The sequence below is a fragment of the Rhodnius prolixus genome, unplaced genomic scaffold (assembly GCF_049639745.1).
Source record: "Rhodnius prolixus isolate KJV_2025 unplaced genomic scaffold, Rpr scaffold_14, whole genome shotgun sequence".
Taxonomy (NCBI): Eukaryota; Metazoa; Arthropoda; class Insecta; order Hemiptera; family Reduviidae; genus Rhodnius; species Rhodnius prolixus.
The window spans coordinates 3,198,598-3,215,501 of NW_027411594.1; the positions used below are offsets into that span (position 1 = coordinate 3,198,598).

The window sequence follows — 16,904 nt, forward strand, 5'->3', positions numbered from 1 at the left end:
GTTAAAAATATACAAGGTAAAAAAAAAGACTGTCCCATATTACCACCTTCTCATCTACTATTTGTACGTAAACAATAAATTTTAATAATAACACATTATTATGAATAATATATCAATTCTTATTAATAATTCAGTAATTAATTGTGTTTTCCCTTGTTTCTGTTCTAGGATTTGCAGCAATGGAGACATGTTTTAAGAAAAAACCAATCTCATCATGTAAGTTTGCTATTTATTGTTCTATTTCTATTGTGATATTTTAAACTGATGAATTTTGGCAATGGCACTGTTTTGGGAGGGGGGTAGTAGTTATTTTAATTTTTTTTTTTAATAGTTTCTAGGACTTTTTAAGAAGCGCCTTAAAAGAGATTTTCTTTATATTGTCGTACTTTAAGGAGGGAACGTTTGGAGTCTAACTTCCCAGCTTGGACACCAAATTTATATCAATTGGTTAAAAGATATTGACAAAAGGGTTCTAAGATCCTAAATATTCTGTCGAATTATATCAATATCAACGTGATTGATTGATAAGAGTAATTTTAAAAATAAAAAATTTCTAATAACAATAAATATTTGCGAATAAACTTAGATAGAAGATCCCTCTGCCCGTTCGGAGTACATATATTCAAAAACCTCTTTACGTACATATATGGGCGGAAGATTAGATCACGTAACACGGCTGTCAATAGAGGATATGCCCTGGCCAATAAGACTATCCTAGCAGACAGTACATGGGGAGGAAGATGCTCTAGTAAACATGTCCAGTAATATTAAATCTGTCAAACAGTACTGGGCTGTCCTATAGGAGTTGATTTAGGCCCAACTAGAATCTACATAAATACATACGAACAAAAAACTTTATTTTGACACGCAATACATTTTTTCTTTCTATCGATTTTAGCGCATAAATCTCACGAGTATTTATTGAATAACTATTCAAAACGTTTACTAAAAAAAAAATGCTAAAAAGAATGTTATTTACAAGTCAATATAGTGTAGCAGTGGGTGAAAGGTTAAAATAAAAGCCTCCAACCAATCCAATTTCCCCTAAAAACCGTACGTTATTTTGGAGCCCGATTGTTCTTTCTCATGTAAAGCTTCACTCTCAAATTTATGCCCAAAAAATTGTGGAACACTACAAAAAAAAAAATCTTTACATCTTCTGATGTGATAATTCTGCAAAGTGTTATTCTGCAAAGTGATAATTTGTTGCACACAAAATTATTTAAATAAATGCACATCATTGAAGCGGAATTACTAGTTATGCGTCAGGGACACCCTATGCTATCCTAAAGTACACCCTGGGTCCATTAAGGTGCTCCAAAGTTAAACAGTAACAGTAATAATACTGACGTAATTAATAGTTACGACTTGTTACCATGACATTTTAATTTTTTTTATTTCTGGGTAATACAAATGAACATGTCAGGATATATTTTGGTTTAAAGCTTTCCTTTTGGAGGGGAGAATATTGAATGTAAAGCTTCGTAAAAAAGAACAGCAACAAGAAAAGCTAAAGATAAAATAAAAAAGCTCATAAAATGCTGACAAGTTGGAAATACATTTTTTTCAAGACCTTTCTTTTTTGAAGAAGAAATATTTAATAGGTAGCCCCATTCTGGTAAACAGGTTCCTGATGGAACACTTCAGGGCCACAAAAAAAAAATAATAATAACTCAAGCACCTAGCCAGCCAGCCCATTCAGCAGGGGAGAATGGTGTCCTCCAAGGACTTCCTTCATCGCCGTCGCATTCATTGTGTACTCATAACTCTCAACGGTGTGGGAAAAAAGTTCTGAAGTGCTTTGCAAGGAAAATAGATAATTATACGCATCTATTCAAAAACTTTCAAGTGCTTTCTTTGAAAAAAAAATTATAGAGTTTAAATTGTTGGGTATCAATTGACCCATGGCGTATACACGTCAAACCAAATCTCTGTTACGGTGCGTTCGACGTGTAAACTTGTGAAAAATATAAAATTGCCATTAACTATAAAAACTCGAAATTTTAATGAATACAACAAGAATATTATTTGGCGGGATGTTTCCTTTATCTTACCAATAAAACTGCGGTAGGAATCAACCAAAATGATAAGTGGTTGGTACATGTTTGGTCTCCGTATTAGAGATTAGGAATTACGCACACAAATAGAAGCTCTCAACCCTTGTGCAATGCTGTTTTTACCTTTTAGAAAGAGATTCAGACCTCAGTACGAGCATGATTTCATTTTGCACAGAATTCAAAAAGCTCTTTTCTTCTTTGTAAAAAAAGCTCTTGCGTCCCTAGTTAACTAGGAGCAATGCATACGTGAAGCGGTGCAAGATTTTTGAATGAGCACATAACGCTCTGTGCAATCTCAAGCCCCAAAGAGATTGCAGAAAAATTCGCTTGCAGTGACTATTACGAGACGTTGTAAACTTTTGGTTATTTTGTTGCCCTGCGTTCGACACGTGTATACACGTCATTGTCGTGATTTTAATTCCACACACTGTGGTTTTTTTAAAAAAAATCCTAAATTCTACGCTTAACTGGTTAAATGGTTTTGTTAACAGCACTCAGAATCACATAATTACTTCTCTGTCAAACCAGAAACTTGATATCATTCATAAACTTAAAATTTCAATAAAACAATTATGAAATTTCAAATCGAATGTGGCCTCATTCTTGAAAATTGGTTTCACCCGTTTTGGCGCTACGTAGTTTACAAAAACAAAAGGAACAAGCTTAAGAAAAATTTTGGAAAATGCCGTTTTTGCCCATTTTTCGAAAACTAATTAAAGAAAACTCTTTACTGCTTTTTCGTGCAGCTTTTCCCCCTCGTACACCTGTCCTTCAGGACAGTTTTATTGCTTACAATAACCTCCTGAATGTAATTTTATGTTATGGTTTTGGCAGCCATCATTTTTGCTGAAGTTCTTTTATAATGTTCTGAACATTTATTGAACACAATTAACATTTATTAAAAGTTAGAAGTTTTAAAGAGGAACATTAAAAAGTTATTGTTTGAAAAAGATAATGTTAGTTGTTCAAACTATAAATTTGGGACTGTCTGAAGCACGTGATAAGAATTAATGGGAGAAATCTTTATTCATTTTATTTGAACTCCATTTTTCCCTTATATTAGAGTATAATTTGCCCATTACGTAGTTTACAGTTATTGTACGTACTACCTCTCTTTATACATTGCATTCACCTATGTATCTAATGCATAAGAAAGGATTTTGAGCTGAGAAAAGGAAGTAGTGTATAAAGGAAACCGGAAGTACTGGTTGTCTCTTTATCGCCGCCACTAAGTAGATACTGGGTATGGGCACTTCCCGTTCTAACCGGGTTTAATGGATAACTAAAGCAGATTTCACAACTTACGTTCCACACTATACAAGCACAAATAAGGTAAAGGCACATTGTTTCAACCTTCCCAGTGGACTCTGTAAATATTTGGACTCGCTAGCTCTACTATACTGGCTCAACCCATTTTCTGCCGGCTTAAATGCCCATTCTGTTCGACCACAAGCGAGAATAACCGTTCTTAGTAGCCCATTCTACACAGCCGTTTAATGGTATCCATGGATACTGGGGTATCTAGAACAAATCTGGTGTAACACTTACACTATTTTCTCCTTATATAGTCAATTTTAGGCGCCACGAAAGCCGAGTGGTTAGAGGCGAGACCTGTAAAGCTAAGATATATTGTTGGTTTAGTGGGTTTGATTTCTAGTCTAAACCTTGGGTTTTATTTAACGTTTATTATGAGAACTTAGTAGTAAAGTATGTTTGCAATCGCCCTCCGTCTACGATATCTAGTTTGGTAGTTGGATATAAAGCCCGTCTGAAAAAATAGGCAATTACTTTTCTTTACTTTTAGTCAGTTTTAAAATTCTTAGTACCAAGTTTCATTATTGTTTATATTAGGACGCCACGATAACCAAGCGGTTAGAAGCGAAACCTACAAAGCTAATATGGTTATTCTAATAAGTAATATTGAGTTCTGGGTTTGAGTCCAGGTCAAGGTTTTGGATTTCATCCAATGGTTAATATGAGAACTTAGTAGTTAAGTAGGTTTGTTAGTCGCCTCCGTTCACGACACTTAATTAAAAATTAAGGCATTACTTTACTTTTACTTTCTTTATCACTAAAGGCGCATTACTATACCTGTTCTTGCGACACGAATGAGAAGGTGGTGCAACTATTTCCGAAGGCTAAAACCATCCTCCCCACCACACAATCGACCAAGGGGACTCTACCATCGTCCCTGCTTTTACCACGACCACCACGAAACCTTTCCTCAACTCGTGAACCTGGAGGCAGAACTCCAGCGGGCCGATTTACGATCCCGTGGTACCATTTCATGGAGAGACTGTCTTCTATTTTAAGGCCTAGAATGGTCACTGGCTAGGTTTCTCTACACCCTCCTGGTGTCAGCTTGGGCTTACTACACCATTCCAGGTGAGACGGTTTTCCGTACACCTTCCCTTATTAGTCGCCTCTTACGACAGACAGGGGATACTGTGGGACTATTCTCGCCCGATCCCACACAAAGGGCTGGAGGGTTTTTTTTTTTCAATGCACTGCCGGCTTCCGGACAGTGAGCTGTAGGAGGTTCCTATGAACGTAAAATCTAAGGGCTGCCAGCTAGATTCGAACCCAGGAGCTTCTCCCAAGAATCCTGTTCGCTAACCAGCTAACCATCGTGCGCTAATTCCTACCGTACAAGTCGACTTAGTTTTATGTCAATAAATTAGTCAATGGCAAGTCCAAAACATACACTAAAATCAGGAAAAACAACTTTAAAGTCCCTAATGTTACTTTCTAGAAAGTACATTGGTATCATTCTACTGTTTTAGGCAGTTTTTCCAGATTTTAAAATGTGATATAACACACATTTTTTCCCCTTCGTAAAAGGAAGTAATAATTATGTTTTGAAAGAATTGAAAATATTTTCTCTACTTTAAGTGAAAAACCACTTTTCATTGTAACTTCTTTAGGAAAAACAACGATCACTATTCTTGTAACTAGAAGTAAATAATCTTGGGAATTATTTTTTACAATGGGAATGTTAGTAGTTCGAGCTGGCTAAACGCTATGGGAACTATATCTTGCATCTCACTGGTCCAATATCCCTGTGTGAGGGAATGGGATGAGAGAGAAATGTGGGCCATTGATCAGCTGTTCGGCTGGCTGATCATAACCTCATGGTTCAATGAATCACTATTTCCTCTCTATACGTATGCAAATGCTTACTTTAATGTACAGATATATCAGGCTCAACGCTAGCTAGATCTTCTGTTGGAATTGTTGGTCCTCTACGAATCAGTTTTGGGTAAATTCGTGATGCTATATTGTAGGCACATGTTTTCCGTTAGTTGCCGGAAGTTATCGCAAATGTTTGATTTCAAAAAAAAACAATTGTTTAGATCGATTGTCTACTTTCGATTTGTACTGTCATTAACTGTAGGTTTTCCCACGGTATTCCTCTTTCGAGTTTCTTTTGAAAGAAAGCATGAATGATGAAACTCATTATAATTTAAGATTTTCTTCAGGTTTTTTTAATATTTTTTATTTAAAGAATTGGTTTAATCGGTTAGTGATTTACAGACACAAAGGGAAATTTGAATTTTATACAGTTAGCTTACAAAATTTAAGGAAAATAATTGAAAATACTTTCAGGAAACCCCCCCCCCCAACTTAGATCTTAGCTCAAGACTGTGCACCAGCCAGTCTAACAACACTGCCCAAATTTACAGCCAAACTATAGCTCACCCACGCTCGTTCAGATTCTTAAGAAAATGCCTACATTCCATTTATGAACCAACAAAACACTAAAGGGTAAGACAGCCATTCGAGTGCTATTCCGGCTGTTCTGCAGGGACTCTAAACTGTCTCTAAGAGAATAAACTCCTCCTGTACAAGGTAGTGGTTAGGCCTATGTTACTTTATGCTTGTTCCTCCTGGAGTTTGACTTGTCGAACCAATATCGCCTCGCTGCAGATCATACAAAATAAATTTCTCACGCTTGTCAAAACTTCCCCCCGCTACAGACCGTATTATAGACTTACACTCTAACACCAACATGGACTATGTAGAGCACTACATCAAGTACCTCGCTACTGGTTTCTTCAGTAAGTGTGAATAAAGTCACAACCACCTATGCAGGAAATAAGGAACTATAGTTTAGACACGGTGCACAGGCATACAGGAGAGTTAAGGACTTCCTGAAGTAAAGCTTTCCTTGGAGGCTGAGGGTTTTTCATTGTTTCTTCCCCCTCATTACTTACTTTTATATTACAGTAACAATTTATGTAATTCATTAGCTGGAAGTTATAGTATTTATACTGGAACTCCGATGTACATCGGAGTAAGTACTTTCAACTATTAAATAAAATGTTTCTTCTTCTTTTTCAAGAACTCCACTACCTGGAGCCATAAAAATAGATCTTTTTAGATCGTGCTGGTTTCAAACATTTTAGCCAATCTCTACACAAACAAATTGAATCTAAATCCTGACACAGGTTGTAGAACCGTCGTTGTTCTAAAAGGGCATTGACAAGTTGCAGGTTCTCCCAGAACCCTGTAGTATTTCCCGGGGAGAAAAGCTGTTAAAAAAAAAAAAAAAAAAAGAACTAAGATATTGTAAAAAATATTATTTTCATATCTGGTTTGCTGTAGAATAACATGTCAGCGAAAATTCAATTTCCTTCTTATATGGACGAGCTTATTGAAAGAGAAAAGTCGATAGAATTATAGGTTCTAAATTTCCAATTCTATTTCCACAAATATTTGACACATGAAAGACAAATTTTACATTCAAATTTACCCCCACAATAGACTTAAAAGAACAGAACTAAACAGACGCTATCGACTACTTAAAAGACTCTTAGACGATAGATCAAAACTCTCTCTGGACAACAAAAGACTGATTTATACTACTATTTTGAAACCCATCTGGGCGTATGGAATAGATCTGTGGGGTTCAACCAAACGCTCCAATCTCCAAAGGATTCAATCGCTACAATCTAAAATACTTCGAACTATTGTAAACGCTCCATTTTATGTCTCCAACCTGGACTATACACACTGACCTTAACATTCCTTTTATCACCCAATTCGCTGAAAACACGATACAGAAAACTCCACTACAGCCTTCAATCTCATATAAATCCTCTAGCTCAAAATCTTTTTTCAAAAACACTTCCTGACAACCCGGACAAGACGCCTTAAAAGAGACAGTTGGAGCCTCGTGATCTCCTCTCAAGTGAAGAGAGTGACTAACCATATATTGTTTTGGAGTATTACCACTGGGTAACTTCTCCACTCGTTACCTTATCATTTACTACTTTATTGTTATCACTGTTACTTATAGCGCTAACGCGCTGATTGTACCATAATAAACACACAAAAAAAAATTCAAATTTAAATTTTAGACCACCCTAACTTGAAAACTACAACTTACATTATAGTATAATAAATAGATTAACCTTATGTAAAATAAAATAAAGGAAAGAATTCGATTTTAAAGAGTAACTGCCAATTGAAATTCAATACAGGATGCAGTACTTCGGTGAAATGTTAAATATTGTGACCTCAACTCCATGCCATAAAGATGTATTCTTTTGTGCAAATAAAATGATTGATTGATTGATTTGACTTCGGTGAAATGTGAGTTAAGTTCCCAATCGAAGTAGAACTTGAAATACCTCCCATTAAAGGAGACTTTAAGACACAGGCCAATAAAAAATAGAAAACTTCAGTTTTAAGTTTTTATTATCTTTTAAGTGCTCTTTATTTATCTTTTATTATCACTCTCTCACTCTTAAATCTACTTTCAAATGCGCATCATTTCCGGCACATTCGGCTATTTCCTGAACAGAAACGATTCTAAGTGAATATATATATATGTGTGTGTGCAAGAGTAGTTTTTGTTTTCACTCTTTGATGTCCATTTTTTTTCTTCGGGATAAATTTCTTCGGGAAACATCCTCCCATTTTTCTATCACAACATGCAATCTCGGCTTAGCCTGTGACAGGATATCTTCTGGTATTCTATAAATTTTGAACGATTTATTCCTTCTATATCCTCCCAATAAGGTCGGGATGAAATAATGCTCTTGTCATCCCGGATATCTTCTAATTTATTGGATACCTGAGAACCTCTCTTAAAGCGTGTTCACTTTGGCAAGCTTTATATCTCTTGTAACAAGCTAGGCTTATATAACTAGATTGAAGGTGGCGGTTTACCTTCAAGATTAGCGGCTTGATACGAAATTTCTGGCCGTTTGTTGTGGTACTTCTGTCGACCCAGGTGTTATTAGTCACTCAAAACTGTAACTTGTTCCTTCCTTTCTCTTAGCACTTGATAGTGGAAGTTTGGCAATCGTGTAGATTTGATATTATTAATTTTTAATCCATATTATTTTTTTCAATAAATATTACCTAGCCAAATAATAACCAGTATCTCTTCTATTTTAATTACTCAATTTTTTTTGCGTTTATTTATGCTACAATCAGCGCGTTAGCGCTATAAGTAACAGTGATAACAAATGATAAGTAACGAGTGGAGAAGTTACCCAGTGGTAACTCTCCAAAACAATATATGTTTAGTCACTCTCTTCACTTGAGAGGAGATCACGAGGCCACACTGTCTTTTAAGACGTCTTGTCCGGGTTGTCAGGAAGAGTTCTTGTAGAAAGATTTGGAGCTAGAGGATTTATATGAGATTGCAGGTTGAAGTGGAGTTTTCTGTATCGTGTTTTCAGCGACTTGGGTGACAAAAAGAATGTTAAGGTCAGTGGTGTATAGTCCAGGTTGGAGACATAAAATGGAGCGTTTACGATAGTTCGAAGTATTTTAGATTGTAGCGATTGAATCCTTTGGAGATTGGAGCTTTTGGTTGAACCCCACAGCTCTATTCCATACGCCCAGATGGGTTTCAAAATAGAAGTATAAATTAGTCTTTTGTTGACCAGAGAGAGTTTTGATCTATCGTCTAAGGGTACGTTCACAACGGAGCTGTGAGCATAGATGATAGCGGAGATGATAGCAGTGATGCATCAGCGCTTATAGAATAACCTAGTACATTCTTATGTGAGCGTGCACAACGAAGCTTCGACTAGTGACTCATACTCGCTGCTATAAACGAGCATAGATGATAGAATTGAATTTTTCATTTTTCTGCTAGCTGAACTCCAGTATCGGAGCTTCAAAATGGACGTCGAAAAATTATTTAGTGCTGTCTTTACTCATTATTTTTGGTTAGTATTTTATTATTTACTTTTAAACAATATTTTGTTTTTTAAATCGTGCTTACATTTATTTTCATGTGTATTTATTTGTTTTTTTTTTTCAATAAAATCATTACTTACCTAAGAGTAATCACTAGTTTTTCTTCTATGGTTATAGGATTTCCATGACAATTTTTCCAAAGTTTTCTTAATTTTGACCTTATTTTTTCTAAAATATAGTCGAATGTGGGTGGACCCATCCTCACATATTCAAAAAAACGATCCGGATAATTTCTAAGTTCCTTATATAAATGGTGAAATTCGCCCAAAGTACTTCGTTTTTTATTTATGGGATGTACATGATATTTTCTAAAGCGTTTTTTCTTTAAAATATACCTTTTTGTTGCTGCTAAACATAAAAACTCTTCTTCACTACTCGGACATGTTGCATGTATCACAGCTCTGTTGTGCACACTAATCAGCGATTATATTTTACTCTATCAGTTATCATCTCTGCTATCATCTATACTCTCAGCTCCGTTGTAAACGTACCCGTAGAGTCTTTTAAGTAGTCGATAGCGTACTCAAAAACTAGAAAAATGTTTTAAAAATATACTTTATAACAATCGATACTTTTTAGATGTTCTCTTTAAGGGGAAAAACACGGTGTTGTCTTGCAATATATAAGTATCTATATTTCTATAAGAAGCGCCCATTTTCGATATTATTTATATATAATGCATTGCATTATTATTGCGTTAAGCGGAAACATCTGTCGTTACATTTGTCTGTCGATTATCATGGGGAATCGAAACGAATTTCATCTTGATCATTATTATTTCATCTAGATAGGTACTAGCAAACGTTTTTAAGTTAAAATTGTATAGATTTTATACAAAGTTTATAATCCATTAGTATAAATTATTTAGAAATAGTCTTGTTTTATTAAAAAGATTTTTAAATTAATTTTTTGACCGCAGCGGGTGACAGAGTCTTGTTCTAAACAGTAGTTTATACAAAAGAAGTTGGTACATACACAATTAAGTTCTACCTTGTTTTTAACTGATGAAACTTTTTTAATGATAATTTAAAGCAAGAAAAGAAAAAAAAACACAGCATTCACAGTGGCATCTTGCTTGATCTTCTAATTGTACTCATCCTTTTCTAATGATATCAAAATATTGTAGGAAGTGAAAGGATTCTGTAAGAGCGGAAATAATTGAATTTTAACTGTTTCCTTTAATGTTTCAACTTCAAAAGGGAAAATGAATGGATCGCAACTTCTTTAAAATTAAATTATGAGCTGATTTAATTGGTGAATACTGTGGCTTAGGTTTCCTTTGTGAAGTATACTTAGGATATTTTTACCAGATTAACATTTTTGTTTTCTATAAATTCTATTTACGGTATGTAATAAATACAAAGTTTATGGCATTTAATCTAATCTAATCTAATCATTGGCGCTACAGCCCATTAAGGGCCTTGGCCTCCATCAACAAATCTCTCCACTCGGAACGATCCCCGACTTTCCTCCTCCACTGCCCAATACGGAGTCTTTGGAGGTCTGCCTCCATGGCATTTAATAGGGGGACCGAAAAGTAATCAAAAATTTTTTTCTGGCGAAAAACATTTATTTATTAAAGAAATCTTAAGTGCTAATCAACAAAATAATTTCTATCATTTTCTAACACTTTTTTCCAGCGAAAAGGCAATTGTTCGATTCCCTTTTTAAAAAAGTCCTTCGATTTTTCATTGAAGAACTTTTCCAAGTGCGTTTTCACTTTTCCAAAATTGGTAAATTTTTAACGGCGCTCGATCAACGGCGTACCATCAGCGCGCCTCTTTTGTCTCGGTATGAAGCTGATCCATTTTTGCGACGAATTGTAACTGGAGATGAGAAGTGGGTGCTACACAACAACCCTGCACGAAAAAGACAATGGCTTTCTCCCGGAAAAGCACCTGTTCCGACACCTCGACCGTCACTAACGATAAAGAAGATCCTTGTGTGTGTATGTGGTGGGATTTTTCTGGAATCATACACTACGAATTGCTGGAACCTGGTCAGACCGTTACAGCGACAGTGTATTGTGAACAACTCGAGCGAATGAAACAAGAGCTCATAAAAAATCGATCTGTTTTGGTCAATAACAAAAAAAGGATCCATCAACACGATAACGCGAGGCCTCACGCAGCAAAAAGAACACAGGAAAAAGTAAGGGAGCTTGGGTTAGAACTTTTACCCCATCCACCCTATTCACCAGATCTCGCGCCGTCGGATTATCACCTTTTCAGATCGTTAGAGCATACATTAAGAGGTAAAAAATTTACCAATGTTGGAAAAGTGAAAACGCACTTGGAAAAGTTCTTCAATGAAAAATCGAAGGACTTTTTTAAAAAGGGAATCGAACAATTGCCTTTTCATTGGCAAAAAGTGTTAGAAAATGAAGGAAATTATTTTGTTGATTAGCACTTAAGATTTCTTTAATAAATAAATGTTTTTCGCCAGAAAAAATAAATTTTGATTACTTTTCGGTCCCCCTAATATTTTGGTATTTTCTAACATGGTTGGTGTTCAACACAGATATTCAAAAGCTTTATATTGTATTTCCAACTGCTGATTAACTGTCGTGAACGGGGGCGACTAGCAAAATTAATGCCAGTTTCAGTCATTATAAACTTTATTCTGCCGAGCTTTCGACCCAGGGACTACAAATGATATACATATCTAAGACAGAAAACAGACTAAATTTCAAAACTGACACCAGCAATTTAAACAACATATACACCCAACTTAGAAATAGAAATAGAAAATAAATTTATTATTCTGGGACAATTGTCCCCTAAGAATAAATACAGGAGCAAATAGAGGCCTTAATAGTTTGGCCTGTGATTAAACAGAAAATAAATAAATAAATAAGTATTTACAAAAAGTGAAAATAAAAATAACTGCAGAAATTAAGGAAATAAATTAAAACAACTAGAATTTCGGAGGAAGCTGGATAGAAAGGAAATAACTGAATAGACGGGATTTAAAGATAGATAGGGTAGGAGCATGGCGGACAGATGATGGCAAGGAGTTGCAGAGAGAGGTAGCACGTATCAGGAAGGACTTGTCAAAGGACTTGTACGGTGAGAGGGAATATAGAGATCGGATGAGCGAGATCTGGTATTACGGGAATGTATCGAGGATTTAAACTTAAGGAGTTGAAAAATATAGGAAGGCCTTTGAGACTGGATGACTTGAAAAAGGAAAGAAGCCAAAAAATATTGGCGGCGATAGACAGGAAAAAGCCACTCCAACTCATCGTAACAGTGCGAAATGCGAGAGTCTCTGGGAATGCTGAAAATAAATCTTATGAAGCAGTTCATAAGAGGCGCTTGAGCTTAGCTTCAATATCACCAGAAAGACCGCCATACACCAAACAACCATAGTCGAAATGGGGGAATATAAGAGAGGAAACTAGGAGTAGTCTACCTGCAGTAGACTTACTGCATAATACTTGGACAATTGGCAACACTGACTTCCTTACAACCAAACACAATCACACACAGACCGATCACACTCAGTCCCATGAACAGACAAGACGGAAGACACACCAACTCTCTAATTATGTAAAATAGTATATTGTAAATTAGGTAAATAATTTTGTAAATTTCGTTACATTATACATATTCATTGTAATATAATTATTGTTTACACACTGTAAATATGTTCCACCCTCCTGAAGATGATCTAGTCAGTAGGTCGAAAGCTCGGCATAATAAAGTTTGTAATGACTGAAAATGGCATTAATTTTTCATCCTATTGAAACTATTATTCAGTCACCAAAAATAATGAACAGTAATACTTTACTATCTCTCTCATTAAATACAATCAAAGATCTAGAGTAGGAATCGAATCCACAAACCGCGGAATCTTAACCTTTGCGGGCCAGCTTTACAACTGAAGCTCATAATTAAAATCATGCTAGTTGCCCAAATATAGAATTATGATGAGGTGTTGAAAGTAGTCAACTTTAGAACTATTCATTCATTTTAAAAGCTCAATTTCATTTCTTTATTTTTCTTTTAAATTCACCGATTTTCAATTTAGATGACCGGAAAATTGAAGGTTTAATAAAAGAGGATTTAATGAAAGTACGTCCTTACTTATCTTACTAATACAAGGAGTTTAAGTAAAGGGAAACAAAACAAGTGAAAGCTAGGGTCGGATTTCCTTTTTAGGAAAACTGTTTCATATTTCCGGCTAATTACTTTTTTTTTAAGCCAAAGAACTTCTTAAAGAATTCATTGATAAAAGTTATGTTCATTAATTTCATTCATTTTTCTTTTCAAACTCATCAAAAATATCAGCGTAAAATACCTCATCGGGTTTCATGAATGACCTTATTGAATCACCCCCATTCATGTTAAGCGAGCCCACTCATGCTCAGTTTGAATATAAGTGGGACAGTTAACCTCTAAAATGTGCCCTTAATTAATCATTTTCAGTTATTCTACATGTTATTTGAGAACTACCTGTGGAATGTTCATTCATAGGAAATGAAATTTTCACTAACTCGCTTTTCTTGGTTTTCCTGTTTTAGAAATTAAAGTGGAAAAATGATAGAAGTTTAGATTTATAGGGGAAAAAAGGCTTTTAGGCTTGGATTTATTTACCCCTCTCCCTTTTCCGATCTCTCATCCATTCAAACTGATACCGTTTCCTCTACTTCCTGGAAATCCAGGTGCCAAAGAAGGAGCTTAGGAGAAAAAAAGAAGAAGTTTTGCAAAGCCACGTTCTAGGACCAACCTCCAAGATCTGTGTCTATGGTAATAAGAATTCTTTTAAAATGGATTGCCACAACGGGCTAGATTTTCTGAAAGAACTGGTTTCGAGAGCAGTTCATTTCAGATTCAGTACAACCATCCTTAAAAGACCGTCTGACTTTTTAAAACCGTCTTTTTAAACTGTCCATATGTGAAAATGACTTATTGCAACTCGTTCTTCCTGAAAGATGTTCATTAAAACTGAGAAGATACGAACTTCACTAGACAATTTTTCTTACGTATTAATGATTGTTTATTTCATTTTATTTAATAGATCAATTATTTATTATAATTTGAGCGCTTAATTATTTTAAGAGTTGTTTTAGTTTTTGTGTAAGTAATATTTATCTAGACAAATCTAAATATTGATCACAAATGGGATGTTGTTCATTATTTGGCTGATTCATAGTTTCAGTAGGATGAAAAAATAATTACCATTTCAGTCGTGATACATTTATTCTGCCGAGCTTTCGACCTAGGGACTAGGACATCTTCAGGGCTAGTTTACAAAGTAATATTTTTACATTACAGGGTTGGTGTGTCTGCCTACATGAACAGACAAGACAGAAGACACACCAACCCTGTAATGTAAAATTAGTACTTTGTAAACTAGCCCTGAAGATGTCCTAGTCCCTAGGTCGAAAGCTCGGCGGGATAAATGTATCACGACTGAAATGGCAATTATTTTTTCATCCTATTCAAAAATGGGATGATTACTTATGTTTAAATAATGTAAATAGAATAGAAAGAAGTCCCCATTGGGGAAAAAGCATGATAGTATGTGAAAAGCATCATGTCTTTATTCTTCTGGGAAACCTGATGTAATGCTACGTTTGGGAAAACTTGCATGCTTCTTATAGCATTCCATTTTCCGGGAAACAGGATCTTTTAAGCTTATTTATTTCTCAATTGTAACTGGTTACAACACAAATTACTGTTCTGCAGTTCTTATTGTACTAGTCACTCGTAAACTCCTTTTTTAAAACTCCTCACAGTACGTGCCTAGAATCCAGAATAATTGATTTTTATATCTAGTTTATTCTAGAGGCTTTTAAATCCATTATTTACCTTCTTTGAATTCCCTCGGGAATATTCCAATAAAATAAATAGAAAAAAAAACAAAAAATTTAAAGGTGTAGTGTAATACAATCTCAGCATATCCAGTGGGAAATTGTCCAAGTCCTCTGCTAGTTACAATTTTAGAGCAGTCTATAAAATATACTACCAGCGCTTCTGTTCGCTGGGAATTGGTCCAATTGGAGGCAGAGATCTGCAGTGATTTCTCAAACCATCCCCCCCCTCTCTCTCGTTAGAGAATATATGGCTGTAACAAGGCAGATCAATTTCTCTCGTTAATTCACAGCTGTTTGTCCTCCTGATTAGCAAATAAATGATACATAAAGTCCTTTATTTTATTACTTTCTGTCGAATTCCAAATACATTTTTTCACGAATGTTCGGAGGGGGTGGAGTAATTGTAAAAGCTACGGCTTGTGGAGGGGTTAGAACATTTGTTTGTTCGCTCGCTAGCTGTAAACGCACCTTAAACAAATTCTGGTCACATATATTCTAGTAACATATTACTACAATCACAGGCTGCTCCATTTGTTTTACCAGATAAGATGTACTGTTATTCTGTGAAGTTAATTCAGGCTAATTTTTAAGGCAAAGTTTGCAAATATACTCACACAATGAATGACACTATATGTAGGCACATTTTCCAGGCCATCATTTTAGTTTATTTCATGGTTAGCTCCAAATGGTTGGTGCCTAAGGTAAACACAGTTTACTGGCTATTGCCAGTCACGTAGCGCTGGTGTTAGCTTTTCTGTAAACATGCGTTAACGTTTCTCATCGTCATTTCTCCTCTTGATGAAGTTTACTTGGTTGTGAGAGGTTAGGGTTATGATTTTGTGGTGCTATTTATTCGCCAGGAATGAGTAACATGAATTTTGACTTCCTTAGATCTGAGCCAATGTTTTTTATATACTTTTATATACTAAAACATTTGGAAATTATGTACAACGGCTGACTTAATTCTTATTCTCGGTTGCGGAACTGGTTTATTTTGATTTAGGGAAAGAACATCGGAAGTAGCCATTGGCCCAGATGTTCAGGATTTTCCTTTCATCTGTAATTTTTTTAAACTCTTGTATCTCGAGATACAGCGTCCAACTTTTGTTTTTCAAATAGAACGTTATATTTTTTGTTGCATATTTTTGTAGTATTTGAGCTCCTAAAAACAACAACAAAAATTTTTTTGAAATCGGTTGGGTTTTTCAAAAGTTATGGTAATTTAAAATATGAAAATCAAATTTTAGTTTACTGTCAAAATTACGTTATTTTTTTTAAAAGAATCTATTCAAACTGGGCACAACCAACGGATAGGCAAGCCAAAACTCTGGACTCCCACGCTTTGCTTGTAGCAGCACTTATAGTGGCGAAGTCAAGATCTAGGCAGGCTAGAAGTATTCGACGTTCAGGTTGTTTTTTCTATAAACATTTGGTGTGAAGTTTTAAGAAATCAACTAATCGGCCCATACTTCTACAGAGAGAACTTAACTGGTGCAAGGTATCAAACTATTTTTAAGAGACATTTTGCCAGTTCTGCTTGAAGATGTTCATCTACAACGTCGGCTAGATATGTATTTTCAACAAGATGGTTGCCCGGCACATAATGCGAGAGTGGTTCGAGGTTACCTGGACAGAAATTTCTATGAAAAGTGCTTAGGGACTCATTGTCCCATCCAATGGCCACCTCGACCCAAATTGACTATTTTTTGTGGGGATACTTACAAAAATAAAGTGTACAGTAACCTTAATCCCACGGCTTCAGTCGATGAGCTGAAACGTCTAAATAACTCTAGCCTGCCTAGATCTAG

At 35.3% G+C, this 16,904-nt stretch overlaps 1 protein-coding gene across 4 annotated transcripts in view; it reads left to right on the forward strand.

Moving 5' to 3' along the window:
* Positions 1–16,904, forward strand: part of LOC141451663 (potassium voltage-gated channel protein Shaw-like) — a 231,910-nt gene that overhangs the window by 72,760 nt on the left and 142,246 nt on the right. For all 4 annotated transcript variants that reach the window (XM_074123155.1, XM_074123152.1, XM_074123153.1 and 1 more), the window contains one exon: positions 169–216. The gene's annotated coding sequence lies outside the window, so the exon portion shown is untranslated. The remainder of the gene's footprint in view (positions 1–168; positions 217–16,904) is intronic.